This window comes from Sciurus carolinensis, chromosome 7 (genome assembly GCF_902686445.1).
Source record: "Sciurus carolinensis chromosome 7, mSciCar1.2, whole genome shotgun sequence".
Classification (NCBI taxonomy): domain Eukaryota; kingdom Metazoa; phylum Chordata; class Mammalia; order Rodentia; family Sciuridae; genus Sciurus; species Sciurus carolinensis.
This window is the reverse complement of record NC_062219.1, coordinates 115,214,997-115,235,573: the sequence shown is the minus strand read 5'-3', so window position 1 is coordinate 115,235,573 and position 20,577 is coordinate 115,214,997.

Genomic DNA, 20,577 nt, shown 5'->3' with positions numbered 1-20,577 from the left:
AGTGTTTATAATGAAGGAAACTAGAAATAAGTTGAAGGTCCATCAATAATAATATGGCTGTTGTGAAGACTGTGGTAGCCAGTGGCTGTCTACGAGGGTGTGCGGCAGGATTGACTCTGTACAATTTACAGGTCTTACCTCACTTAACCTCACAATGACCCTACCACGCACGTATCTTACTGACCTCACTGACAGAGGGGTAGACTGAACATCTGTCGGGATACTGAGGTTATGGCAGAGGCGTTGGAGCCATTAGAAAGGGAAACAGGTACAGATATGTGAATGAGGAAGAAACAGTGCAGGGGGAAAATGTCTTCGGAATATTTGTGTAGTGTGATCCCTTGTGTAATTTTGAAATGGCAACTTAGTATATGGGGGTGAGTGAAGAATAACCTTCTGGAAGGGTATACTCAACTGATAATGATGGTCACCAAAGTGGGGGCGCTGAGGAAGTCCGACATTTTTATTTTACATATAATCGGTATTGTGTGTGTTTAAAAAAAAGAAAGAATAAACTGAACAAGTGAAAGCCAGCAGAAGACAAGATTGTGCTCCCGGAGACTGGGATTTCGAGCGGGCCAGCTCCAGTCCCCACCCATGCTGCTGCCTGTGAGCCTGCGTCCCTGGAGCCTAGCTGCTCCAAGCTCAGTGTCTCCATCCACACAAGGGACACCCGGCATGGTACCCACCTCCTAAAGCTGGCTCCAGGAGTGGCGGAGATGGGTTCGACTCCCTGCAGACACTCAGCGGGGATGGGGCTGCAGCGCCCACTGCTGGCCCTTGGCCTCCCTCGGGTCCACAGGGCGCTGCCTTCTCTGCTCCCAGAGCCCAGGACCCAGCGTGGAGGCCCCCCAGCCTCCTTCAGCCGGGCACACGCTCCAGCTCGGCTGCTCACGCTGGCAGGAAGCGGCTGGAAGAGTCCTGTCCACAGGGTCCACAGAGATGGGAGCTTGAAATAGAGGCCAGGGTCACTCAGCGGGAAGCTGGATCACATACCCACGCCCCCAGGACCCTCGGGACATCATCTGAGTAGTTTAGAAGGTGTTGCCAGGCCTCTCTGAGGGTCTTCCACAGTAAAGCTCATTTAGCACACTGAGATTGATCAGGAGACCAGGAGTAGGGGACACGTGCTCCTCGGTGAGCGGAGCCCAGGGCCACCCCCACCTAAATAACATAAATAAAATATACCCACAAATACTTAGATTACTTATTTATCATAATCTATAATTATTTAATAACAAATATATATGGTATATATAATTTATAATTTAGTATATAAAATATGAGTAATATAACCTATGTATGTATTTTCGTTTGGACAGATAAATAGCAAACTGCCACCACTGGCTAACCAGGGTCCATTATGCCTTGGGATCGGGGTGGATGCTGAGGGCTGGCAAAGCCAGGAGTATTTTACTTTAAATATTGATGCATGCTCGACAGTTATGATGAGGATATTTTCAGATATTTTATGTGAAGACATTAATACAAATAAAAAAGGATAAATGTACAAATAGGACTGTTCTGTGGAATAAATAAGACCAGCCAGCGATGGAGTCGTGCCAGGCCCTCCCTAGACATGAGGGCGCTCACCCTTCACTGGGCCCCGCTCAGGTGCCAAGACCGCCTGCCCTAGGTGAGTATCAGTGGCTTACCTGCGGAGGAGGAAAGCTGGGGCAGGGGGACTTCACCCTCCATCCTCAGCCGTGCGTGGACACCAGGTGAAATCACAGAGCAAGGAGAAATAGGTTTTTGCTCCCAGAGAAAAGCAAAGAACCTGTTGGAGAAGGCTCCCCTCCTCTCCTGGGAGCCCTGGGGAGAGCCCGCCTGTGGCATCTGTTTCCATGTTATTGGGGAACAGAGTGCCAGGAAAGCCCGGTCTCTAATCCCTCCTTGTTGGATGAGTCCAGGAGGAGACTCGGTCTGCCAGTGGGGGCTGCGAAGGGAGTAAGCCAGCCCGGCTCTTTTCAGGGCAGACCCCAAACAGGAGGTCTTGGCTGCTTCTGCCCTGTGGACAGTCCTGTGCCACTGTCCAGGGGAGGGGAGGGGAGGGCCCGAGAGGGTCCCCTTGTCCCCAGAATACCTGCCAGGCAGCCCCTCTCTCACACTTAGGTGAGCCGATAGGAGCACTTAGCAGGGCATAAGCCACAGGCAGAGGGGCTGCTCTGGCTCCACCCGGATTGCTGAACTAGGGCTTGCTCTACACGTCCTGCTTCCCACTGACTTTGCCCCCAGCTAGAAGCAGACAGACGTGCTAAAGTCCCTCAGTCATGGAGAACAAGTCTGGCCTGGATGTGCTCTCCTGATGACCATGCCAACCCCAGCACCAGAGCCCCTGGATCCTGGACTGTGGGCCTGTCACTCCTCCCAATCATGGCCTCCTTAGCAATTTCTTGGTGGCTCTTCCAGTCACTGGATGTCAGAGAGCCAAAGACCCCAACCACACGCTCAAGTTTACAAGCCAATCCCAAGTGATACCTGTGACTGCTGGCTGCGGACAGCCCAAAGTGACCTCCAACCTTGGTAGGATTCCAGAGAAGGGGACTTGGGATTCACTCTTCTGGGTTCATTAACAAACTCTCAGCACCCCACCCCAGCCCCCTCCCCCCCCCCCCCCCCCCCCCGCCGTGGGTTTAGTCACTGCTCCACCTAGTGGTCATTGCTGGAACTGCACCTTGGGAAAGCCAGACCTGAGAGGAGCTTGGCCCAAAGTGATGGGGGTGGGGAGCCGTGTTTACAAGTGATGATGTCACCCATAATGACAATGATGATGATGGGTCAGTGGGTCTACAGTCACTTGCTTCTTTTCACTTGCTGCTCGCATCACCTCCATTTACTGACCCCACCCTGTTTAACATAACATCCGTTCACCCTTTTGCTTTATTTTTTATAGGACTTATCATCAGCTAATGTATTATTACTTTGGTTTTAAAAACTTTTTGATAGTGTGAACTCCATGAGGGCAGGAGCTTGTTTTGTTCACTAAAGTATTCTCTGGGCCTAAGATGCCTGGCATGTAGCAGGTGCTCAATAAATATTTGTGAAATGAGAGAGTTAATAAATGACTCCCTACCTGCCCCGGTGCCCAGCACAATCTCCCTGCTGGTCCAGGAGACTTGGAATCCCCTAGTCACATCCCCTGGTTCAACCGAGCCATCCTGTGCCAGTCTTGTGCCTTTTGTGATCAGTCCCCTGCCTCAGTCCTCACCTGTAGGATCTGCGTCCCTCAATGTCATTCCCTGAGCTGTGTCCCTGCCTATATCCCACCATCTGCTATTTACTGCCCCCGCTCTGTGTGCCAGGCCTTAAGCGGTAGTTTTATCTAATCCTCAGCAGCGTGAAAGCTAGGTATTAATTACTGCCATTTTTTGGATGAGAAATGAGTTAATAGAGATTAAGCAGTTTTATGATTTATTCACCCTAGTGTTTTCCAGGGACTGTCTCAAGGATGCTAATGGGTGAAACAAAGAAAAATGTATTGAAACTAAGAAAGGTTTCCACAGCGAGAAGGTTCTAGAAAACACTGGGGTAGACAAAGTGGGATTCTTCCTAGCAGGACTTTCACATGCCCTGTGGGTCTCAGCCTTCTAAGCAGGAGGAGCATCCAGAGAGCACACGTCTTCCCCAACCTCTCTGACTTTAAAGCCACTTTTTCAAGGGGTATCTTGCAGGACATGGCTCAGAAAACCATGGCTACCGCCCCCAGAGCATCCAGGTCAGACTCAATCATGCAGATGCAGGATGTCCAAGGGGTGGGGCGGGTGAAGGTCAGGTGGCCCTGCAGGTGACTCATGTGACTCTCCAACAACACTGTAAGGGAGAGCTCCTCTGATCATTCCCACATGGGGAAACTGAGGCCCAGAAAGTCATTTGCTCCGTGGACGCTGCCTGAGACTCTTAGCAGCTGGAGGAGTGGGACTCTTGCTCAGGCCGAGATGCTTGTGGCAGATGGTGGGGGCCAGGAGGCAGCATGGGAGAAGAGGTGGGGGCAGAGCACACGCAGGGCTGGCTGCGCCCGGGCTCTGAAGGGCGCCCCGTCCTGACAGACAAATGGCCACTGCCCCCTCCTCCAGTCCACATTCTCGGATGTTCCCGCGGTTTTAATTAAATGCTGCGTATGGCTGCTCAGCGAGGAGGAAAGCAGTTGCTCTCTGTCTCGGTGGCCTCGGGACTCCTCACTCTTTACTGCTCAAACAACATTGCAGGGAATTCTATAGGGTTTGCACTACTTGGTGTCACCTCCAAGTACAGCAGGAACCCCAGGCAGGGCTGAGGGACCCCAGGCCCCACTCCCAGGACACTGTCCTGGTTTCACAAGGATACACTCCCAGGCCCTGCCTCCCCCACCTCTGAGGTCCCCTCCACCCCAGGGAGGGGCTCAGCCAGCCTCCAGGGACACCCAGGTTGGCAGGACCCAAGAGGGCTTGGAGGGGTGGTGTGCTCCCCAGTTCTTGCTACTGGAAGGCAGCTTCACGTCTGAGCTCTGATGTACACCATCAGGCTACCTGCTTCCCTGTTTGGTTCCTGGTCCTTTTCTGCGGAGCCACTAATTCACAGAATTGGCTTTTCTCACACGCCCCTTCCCAGGAGCTGGACGCTGTTCTCAGCTCAGAATCCATATCGACCTGCCGAATCTTCCCAGCCTCGTGAAGTAAGGACTGTGGTTATCCCTTTTCATAGATGGGGAAACTGAGGCAGAGAGGGGTTATGCTTCTTGCTCGAGATCATAGACTACTAATCAGTTCATGAAGCCAGAACTCAAAATTCAGCTCCAGAATCTGTCATTAGATCTATGCTTAGATCATCAGCAAATGGCTGGCGCTGGGTTGGCCTCTCCACAGCTTGAGCCACCACCTGCCTAGGGCTCCCTCACCGACCCTGGATTGGCTCGTCTGCAGCAGATGGCATTTCCAGAAAAGAAATACAGCTCAAGAACAATGACAGCTCAAGAATCTTCCACTCCGTTCCCTGCGAATCCAGGCAGATCTCTGTGACCACCTCTGCCAACAGAAGGTGGTTGAAGGGACACCATTTACCTTCAACACCAGGAAGTAAAAGCGGCATGCACTTCTGCCCTCCCTGTGGGCACTCGGTCACCCTGTCGTGAGGAAGCCCACACAGTCCTCAGAGACCCATGGGCTCCTGGCTGACAGCCTGCACCTCTGCCCAGTCAGGTCAGCTGCTCTGACCGAAGCCATCTCCCAGGCCCTAGTGCAGAAGGGGCAAGTTGTCCCACCAGGTCCTGTCCAAATGGCAGATTCAAATAAATGACTGATGCTATTTTGAACCCCTACCTTTTGGGGTGGTTGTTACATAGCAATATGTAACCAAAATCCCTGATATCCGTGCCTTTGGGACATCTCCGTGACTCTGGGTGGTCTTCCCTGAGGCCGCCTGTTTTGGGGCTGGGTTCAGTGCTGGGTCAGACCTCCCCATTCTACGCAATGGGATCGATTCCTGTCCATTTTAGGACAAATATTCTAGTTTTGATAAGGCCTAAATCAGCTATTTCTCCTTCTCTTTTATTTGTTTATTGATTTGGGGGTTACTGGGGAATGAACCCAGGGGTGCTTTACCTCTGAGCTACATTCCCAGCCCTTCTTATTTTGTTTTGAGACAGGGTCATGCTATGTGACCCAAACTGGCCTTGAACTTGTGATCCTCCTGCCTCAGCCTCCTGAATCCCTGGGAGCAGAGGTGTGCGCCACCACGCCCAACCTTTTCATTGAGTTTGTGACTTCAATTTCTTTTCCACTTATGAAAGTTACATTTAGTTCTTTTGCAAATTATCCACTCAATTTTGGTTGCTCTTCATAAATCTGTCACACTTTCGATCCCATTTTAATTCATTAAACATATAAAACAGACTACTTTAAATGGGGTGTGGGGGCTGATTTTATGTGTCGCCTTGCCTGAGTTAAGGGGTCCTCCTGTAGCTGGTAAAATAGTCTTCCTGGGTGTGTCTGTGAGGGTGTTTCTGGAAGAGACTAGCAATGGAATCAGTGAACTGAGCAAAGAAGACCCACTCTCCCCAGCCTGGGTGGGTACTATCCCATTCACTGAAGGCACAAATAGAACAAATAGGATGAGGGAGGGGGGATTCTGCACCCGCCCACCCTCCCACCTCTTTCTCTTTCTTTCTCTCTTTTTGGGCTGGGACTTTATCTCCTGCCCTTGGAGGCTGGACCTCCTAGTTCTCCACCTTTGGACTCTGGTACTTGTACCAAATCCCCCCATTCTCCTGCCTCAGGTTCATCCTCCTTGGGCTGAAAGAGCTGCAGTGTACCAGCCCTCCTGGTTCTCCAGTTTGCAGGCTACTTCATGGGAATTTCTGGCCCCTGTGATCATGTGAGTCAATTCCCATCATACATCCTTAGACACCTATTATATCTTTGTGGAGAACTCTAATACTCTGAATAATGACGACTACAATGCTGCTATTTTTTTTTTTTAACTAAATGATCCCTTTGTTATTTTTTCAAACTCTTACACATGGTGACATTTCCTCGTGTGGTCCAGGATTTTCAACTGTGTGCTCCAGATTCTCTATTTTGCTAGTGAGAATTTGTTGTGATCGGTACCAACAGTGTGTGTTCCTCAAAAGAGATTTGCACTCGCTTCTGGCAGGCTGCTGGCGACTCCACCAGTGCAGAATCATTGGTTCACATCACCGGGGTTTGAGGTTAAATGAGTCTTTGAGGTCATGCCACCAAGGCCAAAATTCAGTTCTTTCTAGATTCCCAGAGGCCCATTTTCCCCCTCTTCTGCTAACAAGAATCTGGGAAGAAGAGTGTGCTTCAAGTTTGACTTTGCTTCCACTGACCCAGTGGGTAAGTCTCCCACGCTAACCCGAGTTCATTTTCTTTATTATTGTTCTTTTATTCTTTGGGTACTGGGGATTGAACTCAGGGGCACTTGACCACTGAACCACATCCCCAGCCCTATTTTGTATTTTATTTAGAGACTGGGCCTCACTGAGTTGCTCAGCACCTCGTTGTTTCTGAGGCTGGCTTTGAACTTGTGATCCTCCTGTCTCAGCCTCCCAAGCCGCTGGGATTACAGGCATGCGCCATTGCACCTGGCTCAAGTACGTTTTCTTACGAGTTCATTTTCTTAACTGCTTCCTTTCTCAGCAAAGGTGCCCAAGGACCGCAGGTACCTGTGGAGAAGGGGCCACTGGAAATGGAGTAGTAAGATGACAAGAGGGAGGTGGTACCTGGGGTGGCTTCCAGGGAGCACTTGCCTAGCAGGCATGAAACAAAGAGGAAGGTAAATGGATCAAAGGAAAGAAAACAAAAAGATGTTTGGGGGGACCAGGGAACATGCCTGGGTTTAGACTTACTGCAAAAAAAAAAAAAAAAAAAAAAAAAAAATCCTACCACTAACAACTAACGTTCTTTCTCAAACTATTTAGTACTCTTAATGTCTTACCAGTACGTAAACGGCAAATGAATTCTCTTCAAGTGTGTTCCTCAACCTGACATCAAATTGCTTCCATGTGCCTTCCTTCCTGCTGGTGGGTCCTAAGAAGCCACCCCAGAAGGAACCCTCCCCTTGGCGGAGAGACCTCACTCAGGTCTCTGCGCCGTTCAGCAAGCATGCTTTTCTACCTGGTTGGTCTGCATGTGTGTGACCGTCCATCACCGCATTAGAGCTGAGGTATTTGCCATCCATTGTCACAATCATGCTATCCAGTAAACACAGTGTCTTTCAACTGTAAACATTAAAGTAGCAGGTGGGTGATTCAGGTGTAGGGGGAGCACGTCTGCCCCTTTGGGACTCAGTTGCTGGGCTCACTCACATGCCTGGAGGTGGCTAATGGCTGGGATGGGTTCCTTACTGGGAGGACCAGGCCACCTGGCCCTGCTCCAGGTGTCTCTTGCTCTCTACCAGGACCTGGACATGTTCTCATGGCAAGTGTAGAGGTTCGAGGGCAGGTTAGTGAGCCTTGTTGTATCTCATGAATACATGACTGGCCAAGGCCAGTCACAAGACAAGCCCAGAGTCGAAAGATGGAGCTCAGCCCTGCGCCCAGATGGGCACACAGCAAAGTCTCAGGGTGAAAGGTCTGAAGACAGGGAAGGGTAAGGAACGGGGCCCGATGAGGCAGCTGGGGCCGGGCAGCACACTTGCAGGAAGCATGTCAGGCAGCGGTTTAAAGGACCTCAGTGTGTCCCTCAGGGACTGCAGCAGGGATGGATGGACAGAACTCTCCTCCCTCAATCCTATTTGGGCCTTTGAGTCTGTGATGCACCTGACTCGCCTCTTGCTACCCGCCTGCCTCTGCTTAGAACTGCTGGTCACACAACTTTCACCCTCACAGAAGCCTAGGGAGGCAGTGGTCAGCAGGACTGAGCTCGCTGCCATCACCAAGTCCCCTCCCCAGCTCAGCCAGGGGCCCCATTTAGGTCTCCAGGCATATTGCTAAAAACAAAATGTGGCTGCAGCTCGGTCACTTAAAAACCGAACATCATTTCTTTCCTGCATTAACCGTGGCTGCGCTAAATAGATGACCTGCAGAGAACCTGTCAAATCTTCTAATTGTCAATACCATGCCAAAGAAAGCAGCATAAATCAGGGAGCGATTCGGAGAAACTGAATGATGACGTGGAGAAGCTCAAGGTCAGGGCCAGGCGTCCCTCTGCCTTGCACACCCAAAACCCATGCCACACGAGGCACATCCCACCTTGGCATCACATGCAGGGAGCATGTGTGACAGGTTCTGGTACCAGGACAAGGGCCAGCTAGGTGTAGCCTGAGCAAGGAGGGGAAGACCCACAAAGGCTTTGCTCTGATCCTTTCATGCCAGAGTGATCCTGGGAGCAAGTGACAGAAATCTAGCTTAAGGTAGCATATAGAGAATGAGAGATTTGTCATCTCATTAAACCAAGTAACAGTGAAGGCCAGCAAAGAAGCTGGTCTCAGGAATACCTGGAGTCAAGGACGAGCCACTCCGCCGCTCTGCCACTCCCTTCCTCCCTCCACCTCCCAGCTGCGCTGGCTGTGAACTCATCCCACTCACCATCTTCCCTGACACCTGTAGGCAGAAGTGGGGGAGTTGCTGAGGAACTGAGCAGTGACCAGCTCTGAACTCATCCACACCTGGAGACTCTGTGATCAGAGAGCTCTCCTCTGAGCTCATGTTGGAAAATGTGAAGGAAAGATTCTGATTGGGCAGGCCTGCATCATGTGATCAGTCCTAGGGAAAGATTCTGATTGGGCAGGCCTGCATCATGTGATCAGTCCTAGGGAAAGATTCTGATTGGGCAGGCCTGCATCATGTGATCAGTCCTAGGGAAAGATGCTGATTGGGCAGGCCTGCATCATGTGATCAATTCCTGACTGACCCCTGATTCAGGGGCAGGAGTGGCCGCTCTGTGATTAGCAGCCTTCATCAGCCCACATGAGGAACTGTTCTGTGCAGAAGGAGGGCAAAGCATTCTAGTCAAGGGGCAGCTTTGACAGTGCACCTCATCTATAGTGCCACACCAGCCTATGGAGATGAGCACATGTATGGATGGTTTAAGTCACCCAGGTCCCAAGGAGAATCTGGGCTGAGATTAGTGAACTATGACTAGGAGAGGGAAGGAAAAGGAAATATGTCAAGTGTGTGCAGGCACTGTACAAGGTGTTCCACAAGTATTACCCCTCTTTTTGACCCCTTGAGGGATATATTCTTAGCCTTTTTTAACTGATAGTGAATACCAAGGCTCAGAAAGAGCAAGTAGGTCATACAGTGGTGGGTCAGACAAAAGGGAAGGGAGGGAGGATGGGAATGGGAAAGACAGTAGAATAAATCAGATAGAACTTTCCTATGTTCACATATGAATGCACAACCAGTGTAACTCCACATCATGTACAACCACAAGAACGGGAAGTTATACTCCATGTATAGATAATATATCAAAATACACTCTGCTGTCATGTATAACTAAGAAGACATTAAAAAGAGTTGTGCACTTTATTGCACACAGATTGAATTGTATACTTCATATACTTACAAGTTGTATTGGGATATGTATATCATACTTCAATTTTTAAAAAATTCATTCACAAGTTTGATTGATAGACATTCCACACCCTTCAAGTCTGTGCTGTTTTTAAATTTTATTTTATTAGTAAACTTATTTTTTTAAGAGGGTGCTGATGCTTTTCCACCTAGGTTTGAGGTAGAAGCTCTTCACTTCTCAGGACATCTCCATAGAGGACTTTAGTAACATCACACTTGAGAGACCAATCTCCCTTCCACTATCTCTCAAGTTCCAAAAAAGTGAGCTCCAAATTCCACAGGGACCTCCTCTTTTTCTGGCTTCAACCACCAAATTGCGTTGGGACTGGGGATGAGGCTGTCAGCACACCATCCTCCTGTGCCAAGGAGTTCCTATATGACCACAAGGAACTACAGTTCCCAGGAGGACTGAGGGGTGGGAAGTTGGCAGACCACTGTCAGTAGTCATATGCTCATAGAAGATGATGGAACCAGATCCAGAATCCCTGCCCATAGTGGCCAGGACACAGCAGGAAAGTGGCTGGATCTTGGGCTTGCATCTCAGGTCATGAGTTCCTTGCTTACCCATTGAATTAACTCCACCTTGCCTATTTCAGATTCCTCACCAGTAAAATTGGACACAGACCACCTAACCATATTTTGAGGTAGAATAGCAAAAGGAGACTTGGCAGAAGAGCTAATCTTGTCTTTGTGTGTATGAGATAAAAGAAAGTTCCATCCATTGAGTTACTCTATTATGCTAATGTACCTAGATTAAGACACATGGTGACCATCTTCCATAAACAATATTAAGTTTCAAATCTACAATGTCTTTGATGTGACTGGTAACCACTAAGGTTGTTCAGTGTACTGCCTGAACAACAATATGTGTGTCCCTGTTTGTGGGATATGAGGCACTATGTAAATATAAGTGGTTTACCTTATTATTCCAGCCAGGAATTTTAAGTCAACTCCTTCATCTTGTCGGACAGGAAGAGAGCCCTCACTAAACTCTGGCTGAGCCTGTGCTCTCATCTCAGACTTCTAGCCTTCATAATTGGGAGAAAGCAAATTTCTGGTGTTCAAACCACTCAGTGTAGGGTATTTTGTTATGGCATCCTGAGCCAAATAAGATGGTTCTGATCATCTGGTAAGTGCCTTTCCCTGAAGAATCAACTGATAATCATTTAAGTTGCTATCTCTCTCAGGACGTTTGAATTCCAGAGTCTATCCAAAGCCAAGACCAACGAGTAAAATGCTAATGAGGAGTCTTTGAGCAGCATCTAGTCAGTGGGGAGAGGCGCTGGCGGGTGGAGGGTGCCTCCCTCCCTCATCACACACACAGGCAGCAGCCTCCTCTGCCCACGCCCAAAGATGGCAATGGCTCAGGGTTCTGAGACCCTGTTCTCTGGGAAGGAGGCTGTGGATACTCCTCAAAGCAGGAATGTTCCATCTCTGCAGCCTCCCTCCCGCTGTAAAATTAGACTTGCCTATTTCAAAGGAGCCAGCTGGCAGGTGGGAGGAGTGGAGTGGGCCCTGACCCTTCCAGGGACGCTTGGCTTTGAGACAATAAGGCAAGTCATCTAGTGGGCTTCCACACGTCTCCCTCCCCCACGGTTTCTGTTTTAGCATTTTGGGAGGGAAAAAAAATGCATTCTGGTGATGAAAACAGGTCCTGCTAGGAGGAAAATGGCAGTGTTGTAGCGTGCAGGTCCCCTGGGAAGTGCATGTCGCCCCAGTCACCAGCCGTCCTGGTCATGGCTCAAGCCCTGGGGAAACAAAGGTGCACAGGAACCTCCCTGCCCTCAGGGCTCCACGGCCACTGTGTGAGTCCAGCTTGTAGACAAATCATTGCCAGAGGGTGTGAGCAGTCCCTCGGGAGGAAGAGGGGACTGGGGAACAGACGGGGGACCACCAGGAGGCCCTCGGGTGGGGTGCCCACGGAGGGCACCCAAAGGAGGGTCCATTAGAACTGCCTCTTGCAGGACCATTCAGAGGTCACCAGGCAAAGGTAGTGTGGTGCCACCAAGGGGCAGACCCCCAGGCAAAGGCAAAGTCCTGAAAGACCCGGGGGTCGTGCCGAGCAGTGTGGACTTCATCCAAGCAGGCATTAGGGGCCATGGAGAGTTTTAGGCAAAGGCAGGGCGTAACTTTCCCAGTGAGGACCAGCATGATCTTACCTGAAACCTGGGCTCTCCCAGGACGGAGCAGAAGGCATCTGAACCCCTGTACCTCCTCCCAAGGGCCCGGCGTTCTGCTTGTGACTGAAGCCTTGCCAGTCCACCCAACCCGGGACGGTGTTCTAATCAGAGTTTAGGCCCATATTTGCTATAATGCTTCCCATCCTCCCGGAAACACAGACCAGTTTCTCCTACTACGGCTCATATACGGCTCACCTTCACTGGAGAGGGAGACAGGGAGCCCAGGCTAGGGAGCAAGACCTGCCCACCAGGAGAGGAGGCCGGAAGGGAAGGATGGGGGAGGGCAGGACTGGATACATCTCTGGGCATGAGTCCAAGGTACAGAGGCCCGCGTCTGAAGGATACGGCCTGACCATCTGGAGACCAAGCAGGGTGTACCTCCACAGTAGTGGACCTTGGTTCTCTGTTTATCTTTGGAATTCATTTAGGCTTGCCATGTTATATTTGGAAGTACTGGTGCCTGTTAGGTCTACATCTTCATGGGGAAGTGATAAAATCTCTCCTAAAAAAATGTCCTTACGTTCCTCTTCAGTCAAATCTAGAAGAGTAAAATCCTCAGACAGTGACCCAGAATGTGAAAGGTAGTTCTTAGACAGCCAGAAGAAATATGCAGCTCTCTGGACCGCATCCTCCCGGATTTCAACCCCAAGGGGGCTGTCGTCCAGGAGCTCCGAACTGGGAACCAAGATGGCGCCCAACACCGCCAGGCAGGTGGAGATGGGGGAGGGAAAAAGCCAGATCACCCCAGAGGAGGGGGGGCCCTGTGAGCCAGATCGGCCAGTCGTACATCACTCTCTGCATTTTTTTTTCTACGTATTGTACATCTGAGCTTCCAGTAAAGCCTTGTCCAACTATCCCAACCTGGACAGAAAAGAAGGAAAATGGAAATTTATTGGGAAACATTCCAAATGCAGCCACAATGCTCTTGAGGCCAGCCAAGTGGTAGCAGCAGTAATTATTGCAAAACCTAAAGATAGGGTGACTCTGGGGACAAAGGTGACCACTATTTTCCCTTGTGAAACTTTCTTCCCAGGTAGGTTCCTTTGGAGGGTCTAAATGGGTTCAGAAAGAGATTATCATTCTTTTGGGTCCTTAATGTAAAAATCCAGGAATAGGGACTTTGAAATAAAAAAACTATTAGTTCATGTTGAGAAAGTACAAATTCCCATTCCCTCCCCACCAGGACAGGGCCAGGGGTGGAGGTGGCCAAGGTGAAAACAGGTTCCTAGGTGGGCCAGAATTAGAAGAGACCACAGAGTCCCAGCACGACTGAACCAAGGCAGGGTCTGCTTCTGAAACAAGGTGTTGGTGTTCCATTTACCTATGCAAAATAAACAGGCGCACTCATAAACGAACCCAGAAACACACACGAACAGCACCCTTACCAGGAAACCACCCCTGCTGCCTCCCCTCCACTGCTCCCCACAGACAGAGCTGCGTGAAGGAACTCTGACTTCCCAATAATCTTGCAAACAAATGAGCCTGACTTTAACTCCATTACCAGGGCTGATCTGCGCGACTCGGGACTGATTCACGCAGGAAATGGGCTCATTCATTATAGATGGTGTGCATTTGCCGAGTCCTCCGGAGGAATCTGTTAAGCAGTTTGCAGCAACGTTTTCCTTAAGCAAAGGGGAGGGGCTGAGACGTGACTCCCAGGAAAAGGTCAGGCCCATAGGGAAATGGCTGGAAGGACGTCCCCACCTTCCCACCCAGGGGGCCGCTCCTGCCTCTCCGGCTCCACTCAGCTGGCCCGGCGAAGGGAGACGGACTCGTGGTCCATGGCGTCTTCTCCCCTGGGCAGGTCCAGAGCCACTTCATTCGTCTCCCTCTTGGTTTCCAGAAGGAAGAACAGGGCATGGCAGGGCATGGTTTTAGAGAGCTGTACTTCTTCAGGACAGTGGTTCTCAATCTTCTAGGTCCATCAGCATCCTCTGACGGCTTGTTGAAACTCAGATGGCTCCCCACTGTCCGCTGCCCCGAAGCTTCCGGTTCACAGTTCTGGGTGGGTCCGAGAATTTCATTTCTAACCAGCCTCCAGGGGCTGCTGCTGCTGTTGGCCTGAGGACCACACTTTGAGAACCACCAGTCCAGTCCAGTTCTTGACCGGGCACCAGAATCCCTGTGCGACCCCTGTCGAAGGTAACACTGCACGTGACAGGCTCTTCCTCCTTTCAGCCACCTCTCCATAGCACTGGCCACTCTGCAATGTGCTTGATTTCCTTGCCTGTCTGTCCTATCAGTCTCCAGAGAACAGGGTGGTCTTAGTTACTTGTGTATTCTCAGGGCCAAGTTCAAGCATGCATATGAAGCAGGAGGAGGCCCGGAGGACGTGCATCGCTCAGAGGACCGTGGATGTTGCTGCAGGAAGAGGCAGGCAGGGGAAGGGGTTCCACAGGGGACAGTCTACAGGGGGCAGTTTCTTCTTGATACTGCCATATTGTTTAGATGTTTCAAATGAGAATGATTCACACACTATCCAGTGACTGCAAGAGATGGAGGAGCAGACTCTTGCATTGACTCACACATCCCCCTTGAAGACTCTGGCTCTGCCACCCCACACTCCCACTGTGTCCTCCGATGTGCCCAACCAATGGTGTGCTTGCCAGGTGCTGCGCAGAGAGCTGTCAACACACAGACTTGTTCGCTCATGGTCACAATCACCCGGGGTGCGTAGTAGTACTTTCCTCTGCTCCTCATGTGAGAGAACTGAGGCACAGAGTAGGGGAGCTATTTGAGGCCCTGTGCAATGAGCAGGAGGGTGGCCTGGGCACCCCTGGGGAGACCCTCTGCCCCTGGGCAGGCTCCTTTGGGGAGGTGGAGTCTCTATTTCTGGCGAGATAGCACCCCCTGGAAGTGGAGGTTCATCCAGAGAGGGAGTCTCGGCCATTTACACCAGTTCCCCTGTGTCCTAAAGAGGATTCTAGGCACCTGCAGATTTAGTTAGCCAAGGCTGATATCGCCCAGAGATGTAGCCTTTAATTAAATTTGTGCTAGAAACACAATTGGAAAAAAAAAAGAAAAAACCACAGCAAGGCATGGTGGTGCACACCTGTAATCCCAGCGGCTCTGGAGGCTGAGGGTGGAGGATCCTGAGTTCCAAGCCAGCCTCAGCAACTGAGGCCCTAAGCAACTCAGTAAGATCCTCTCTCTAAATAAAATATAAAAAGGGCTGGGGGTGTGGCTCAGTGGTTAAGCACCTCAGTCCCACCCCCAACAACAACAACAACAAAAAGCAACTCAAGCACATGGGCTTATCAAAATAATAATAACAAAACAAAAAACAATGAAAACAAGCCGTCACAGCAGGTATGACCAAAGGCTTCTGAGCATTCCTGTCACCTATTGCTGGCAGGCTTACAGCAGCAGGTGCCAAAAGAGGAGGAAAAGGTGACGGGGAGTTAAATACAGAAGATTCTGTTCATTAACTTGAGGTCTTTTGTTCCCCGGGTGAACAGCGGCCACTGGCTGTCACGGGAGGGAGCCCTGGCCCCACACTCAGAGCCCCTGAGGTCTTCAGCATGGAGCTTGGAGCTTCTGGCCTGAGGTGGGCCTGGGTCTCCTCTGGGGAGACCCTCTGCCTCAGATCTGCAGGGCTGGGGAAGGGAAGAGTGGCCAGTCTGTTCTTTAAAAACCCACCACGGATGATCCTAATATGCGGCAGGGGGTGAGCGCCACCACCATCCTTCACAATTTTAAAATTCTCATCTCCACACTGAAATCGCGACATTTTCTGATATTTTACAATCCCGTCCCCTCCTGTAGCCCAGGAGCCCTGGCCCTGCCTTTCCAATGCAAGTGACTGGGTGGGTCTGGAATTTAATCGCCTGGGCAGCAGAGCCTGGCTCCCCAGGGGGCTGCTTGCTCCCCTGTCTGAGGCCGGCAGGCTTATTTATGGTTTCTGAGTTTATTTATCTCCCGCCTCAGAGCTAGCTGTTCTGCATACAGAGAACTCAGGCTGTGGTCTGCTGCTCGGCGGCTGGGGGCCCGCCTGGAAGGATGGGCAGAGCGTGCCCGTCGCGTTGGCAGAAGAGCCCAGGCCCTCTCCCGGGGGCAACGTACGTGCTGTGGCACCCACTACCTGCAGGGAGCTGTCCCAGCATGGGGTTAGGAATGAGTGGGGGGACAGGGGTGTCACCGGCAGGAGGCTCTGGAAGGATTCCCTTTGAACTTGGAGGGTGCCACTGTCTGTATTACCATTGGCCTCAGGACCAACCCAGGGAGCATTGGCTGGAGCTTTCCGCATGCGGGTGCCAGGGGCAAGGACCAAGCTGGAGGACACAGCCCTGGGGACTGTGGGTGTATGTGTCGGAGACCACAAATAGAGGCTAGGAAAGAGATGGGCACTTGCACTGGATTTCTCTTTTCATCCTCTTACCCCAACGGACAGCACTGCCCTCTGCCCTCTGCCCTCTGCCCTCTGCCTTCCACCTTCCCCTCCCTCTCCCCCCAGGGTCCTGCTAAGTACATCAGGGTCTGCAGGAAAACAGAAATCAACGACACATAGGCTGCAGGACTTTAAAGCAGTGACCTGATTACCCAGGTGCAGGAGAAGCCAGGACCCATGAGGCGCAGTGAAGTAACTTACACATCAGCGACCCCGGGAAGCCACTGCCAGCTCTAGGGCTGGAGAGAGGTGGAGGAAGGGTCTCGGCAAGGAGAGAGAGCCGGGGCTGCCCACGAGGCCTGGAGCCATGGCTGGTCAGCCTACAGGACAGGAGCTGAGATGGAACCCCGCTAACAGGAAGTCTGAGAAAGGCAGCCGCAGGGACCAGCCCCAGGATGCAGAGCTGGGCGGGATGAACGCATGGTTCCCAGAAGGGACTCGAGGCCAACCCAGTGGGGCCCCCCCGGCAGCAGGTACCTGGAGAGATTGAACAGACTCACGGGAGCTCCGACAGCCCGTGAGGGCCATGCCAAGGCTCACCCTGACTGCCCCAAGGACGTGACCCATCGGGTCTTGCTTGGGTAGGATGGTCAGGCTCTCTGCCCTTGGTCCTAGGACACAGCAGAGGTGACCAGGGCTCTTCCGGGTATTTAGAGGCAGGCATGAGTTCTAGTTCATTCCCTGCTGCTGTCACCTGGAAGTCAACAGCTGTTGTCACATCACAGAGAGACAGGTCCCCTCTTGCTCACCTCCATGGTCCCCTAGGCAGCCCTCCTTCCCTGTCACTTCTCCTCGCTAAGACATGATCCCCAGGGAGGCCAGGGACTGCCTCGTGTGTGGCGCGGAGGAGAAACAGCCGTCACCCGACAGAGGAGCACCGGAACACATGGGTAGATGAGGAGCAGCTCGGAGCATCTTAGTCCCGACTCGCCCCAGGCCACCAGAAGGAAAGCAGTCAGAGAGAGCAGGACATGATTCAGGAGGACCCGGACAGACTGGAAAATGATTCATTCGGAAGGGGCAAGGCATGAGCCTCCTCTGGCCAGGGGATGGTGAGGACGAGAGCCAAAGGGACCCAAGACCGCAAGGTCCGCGAGCCTCCTCGCACGCACAGGAAGGGGCCGGCCTACGCCACGCTGGGTCAGGCCCCGGGGAGAGGAAGCGGTGCACACAAGGCAGGGTGTGATCGTCCCACGGCACTTGGCCTTCTCCTGGCAGCTAATTTTAGTCGTCACATTTAAAGATTTGGTGGGTCTGGAGAGAAGCCAGAGCCAATAGGAAAAATGATGAAAGGTTGAAAAAAATAGGAACTGTAGGAAACGCCTAGGGGAGGTGGGAGCCAAATGGGGCTGAGGGAGGTAGGTGGATACTGACAAGCAGCTCTCTAGTTCTGGGGAGAGACAGAACTAGGGGACATAGGTTGGTACAGCAGTAAGAAAGATTTAAGTTAGACTCTAGGAAGCAAACCTTGGTGGAAGGTAGTGTTGCATTGGAGGAGGAGGTCTGGCTTCTGTAGTAGTCATTTCCGTCAGGGGTCCCTCTTCTCAGAAGACACTGGTGGGCCCTCCCTGGTCCCATCAGCTGGACTGATGACTTGTTATTTTGGAGTTTCCTCATGGGATGTGCAGAAGGAGTGAAACTTCAGGAATTTGCTATTTTGCAATTTCCTCTTAAGTGATTTCCTCTATGGCTCTATTCCTAGGAAATGGCTCATGATGGAAAAAGTTCTAACTGTGGCCCTGGGACCAGCTTTAGGAAAGGAGTCACAGAGGATTTGGGGAAACTAATGTATCCCAGAATATCAGGACTAAAAGGACGCCTGCAGATTATCTAAGTGCCCCACCTGCCCCCCGCGCGCCGCACACACACGCACCCCCTTAAAGAGGAGGGCCTGGAGCTCCCGCCGGTGCCTCCTGCCCTTCTGCGCCCATGTGGCTCTCAGAGGCCAGCTGGAGAACCAGGAGCAGTCAGGGCGAGGGGAGAGCTGGATGGAGGCCTGGGAGGGGGAAGGGGCAGGAGGGGAAAATGAAGCGCCCTCCCCGGGCTGGGTGGCAGGTGGAGCCAGGGGGACGCCCTGCTGTCCTCACTGCCCCTCCCTCAGGTAACCTTCAGGACCACAGGAAAGGCGGGATTCTGGGGCCAGGTACAAGAGGGGCTTGGGAATGGGGTGAAGCAACTGGAAACAGGCGTGCACCCCACTGAGCTTCCTCAAGGCGCCGAGGGTGCTATGTGGGTGCCCGTGCCAAAGACCCAGTCATGCTAAGCGAGGGCTTGGAGGCCGCTCCCCCAGCCGAGGGCGCCAGGCAAGGTGTGAGCTGGACGCTGAGCAGAGCCGCCCCGGGGGCGCAGCTCGGGGCCTCGGGTACCCCTTCTCCCGCCCGGCAAGCACCCTTGGCTGGGTGACGCGCCTCCACTGGCCGCCCTTCCCTCCCCAGGCGCCAGTCTGCGCTCCCTCCAGCTTTCCAAATGCTTTTAAGCCAAGCCACAGCCCACGTCGGGGACCGCGGAAGAGGACCACTGCCCGCCAAGCTGGGGACGCTCGCACCCGGCCCCCAGCTCAGCCACGTGCCCCGGGCCCTCCCAGCAGCTCCGCAGGGCTGCCGCCGCCCCGCACCTGGTCGCTAGAGGGCGCCAGGCCCGCGGCCCGGGTTCTCCAGCCTCTCTCACCCGCCTCTCCGTAGACCCCTCGGAGGACGGCCAGGCCACCCCGGGAAGGAGAAAAGTATATGCCCCGCACGGCGCCCGCCTGCCCGAGGCTCAGTCTCGAAGGGAGACATGTGATCACTGCGCGGTGGGGCGAGCCCAGGACGCAGGAGCCTGCTAGCGGGACGCCCGGATCCCTGCTTGCCATCTCAGCAGCGCCCCGGGAAGCCGGCTGGAGGGTTCCCGGAGAGAGCGGGCAGCCGCGAGGTGAGGGAGGGAACGGCATCCCAGAGGGCAGGAACAGCGTGAGCAGCTCTGAGGCTCAGAGGCAGGGGAGGTTGCAGGGTGGGATGTCGCCTAATGAGAGCCATGTTGCGGCTAGAGAAAAAGGCCAAGCCTCAAGCCCCAGATCCCAGGGTCTGTGCCGGCAAAGTTCCACAATCTGACTGCCACTCGCCATGTTCACACCGATTTTTTTTAAGGGAGGTTTCCCCATTAAAGAAGTAATGCATGCTCATTATTTTAAAACTCAAACACAGAGAAATTTACAATACTGAAAGTAAAAGTCCCTCCTAATTACCTCTCTTCCAGAGAAAACTACTGCTAACAGTGTGATATAGATTTTCCTAGACTTCTCCTGTGAGTTTTCAAATACATGTGATTGTATATTTTTTTTCAAATGGAATTAAGCTTTTCTGTGGTTTGCTTTCTTCACAGTCAATCTCAGACAACTCTTGATATGCACACACGTCAATCTAGGGAGCGGGGCTCCTTGTGATTCCTGCGTACTGCTGGAGAAGCCCACTGTGGGAAGCTCGGGGGCTCCAGGCTGCACGCGCCCTCCACTGCTGGGAATGTTCTGGAATAGATTCCTGTGTCATTTAGAATAGATCAGGAACATCCCAGCAAGACAGATCGCCTGCGCCTTTTGGGTGGTCTTGAGTGTGCTGATAAAGTCCGTCAGTGGGAAACTGAGGCTCATCCCTCTTGTGTGTCCACGATCCCTCTTCCCAGGAAGGAGGCTTTGGGAGCAGCTCCATGCGGGCGGCCATGGGTGGAGTGGACGCACCTACTTCCCCAACCGCCTCCAGAAACAGCCACGTGTCCCCGGGCCGGAGAAGTCAGGAGCCAGCTGTATCCCCTCACCTTGAGCTACTCAACATGCAGCTGGAACCAGTGTGGCCTCACCTGGGACCTGGTGGGGAGCACAGAGCCCAAGGCCACAGAAGGACCACGGAGGGGAGTCTGGAGGTGAGCCCAGTAGACGACGAGGGGCCAGGCTTTGGCTCGAGCCCAGAGCCCATGAGGCCGGCCACGGCTGCTTCTCTAGACCTCCCGCTGATGGCTCGGTATTCCCA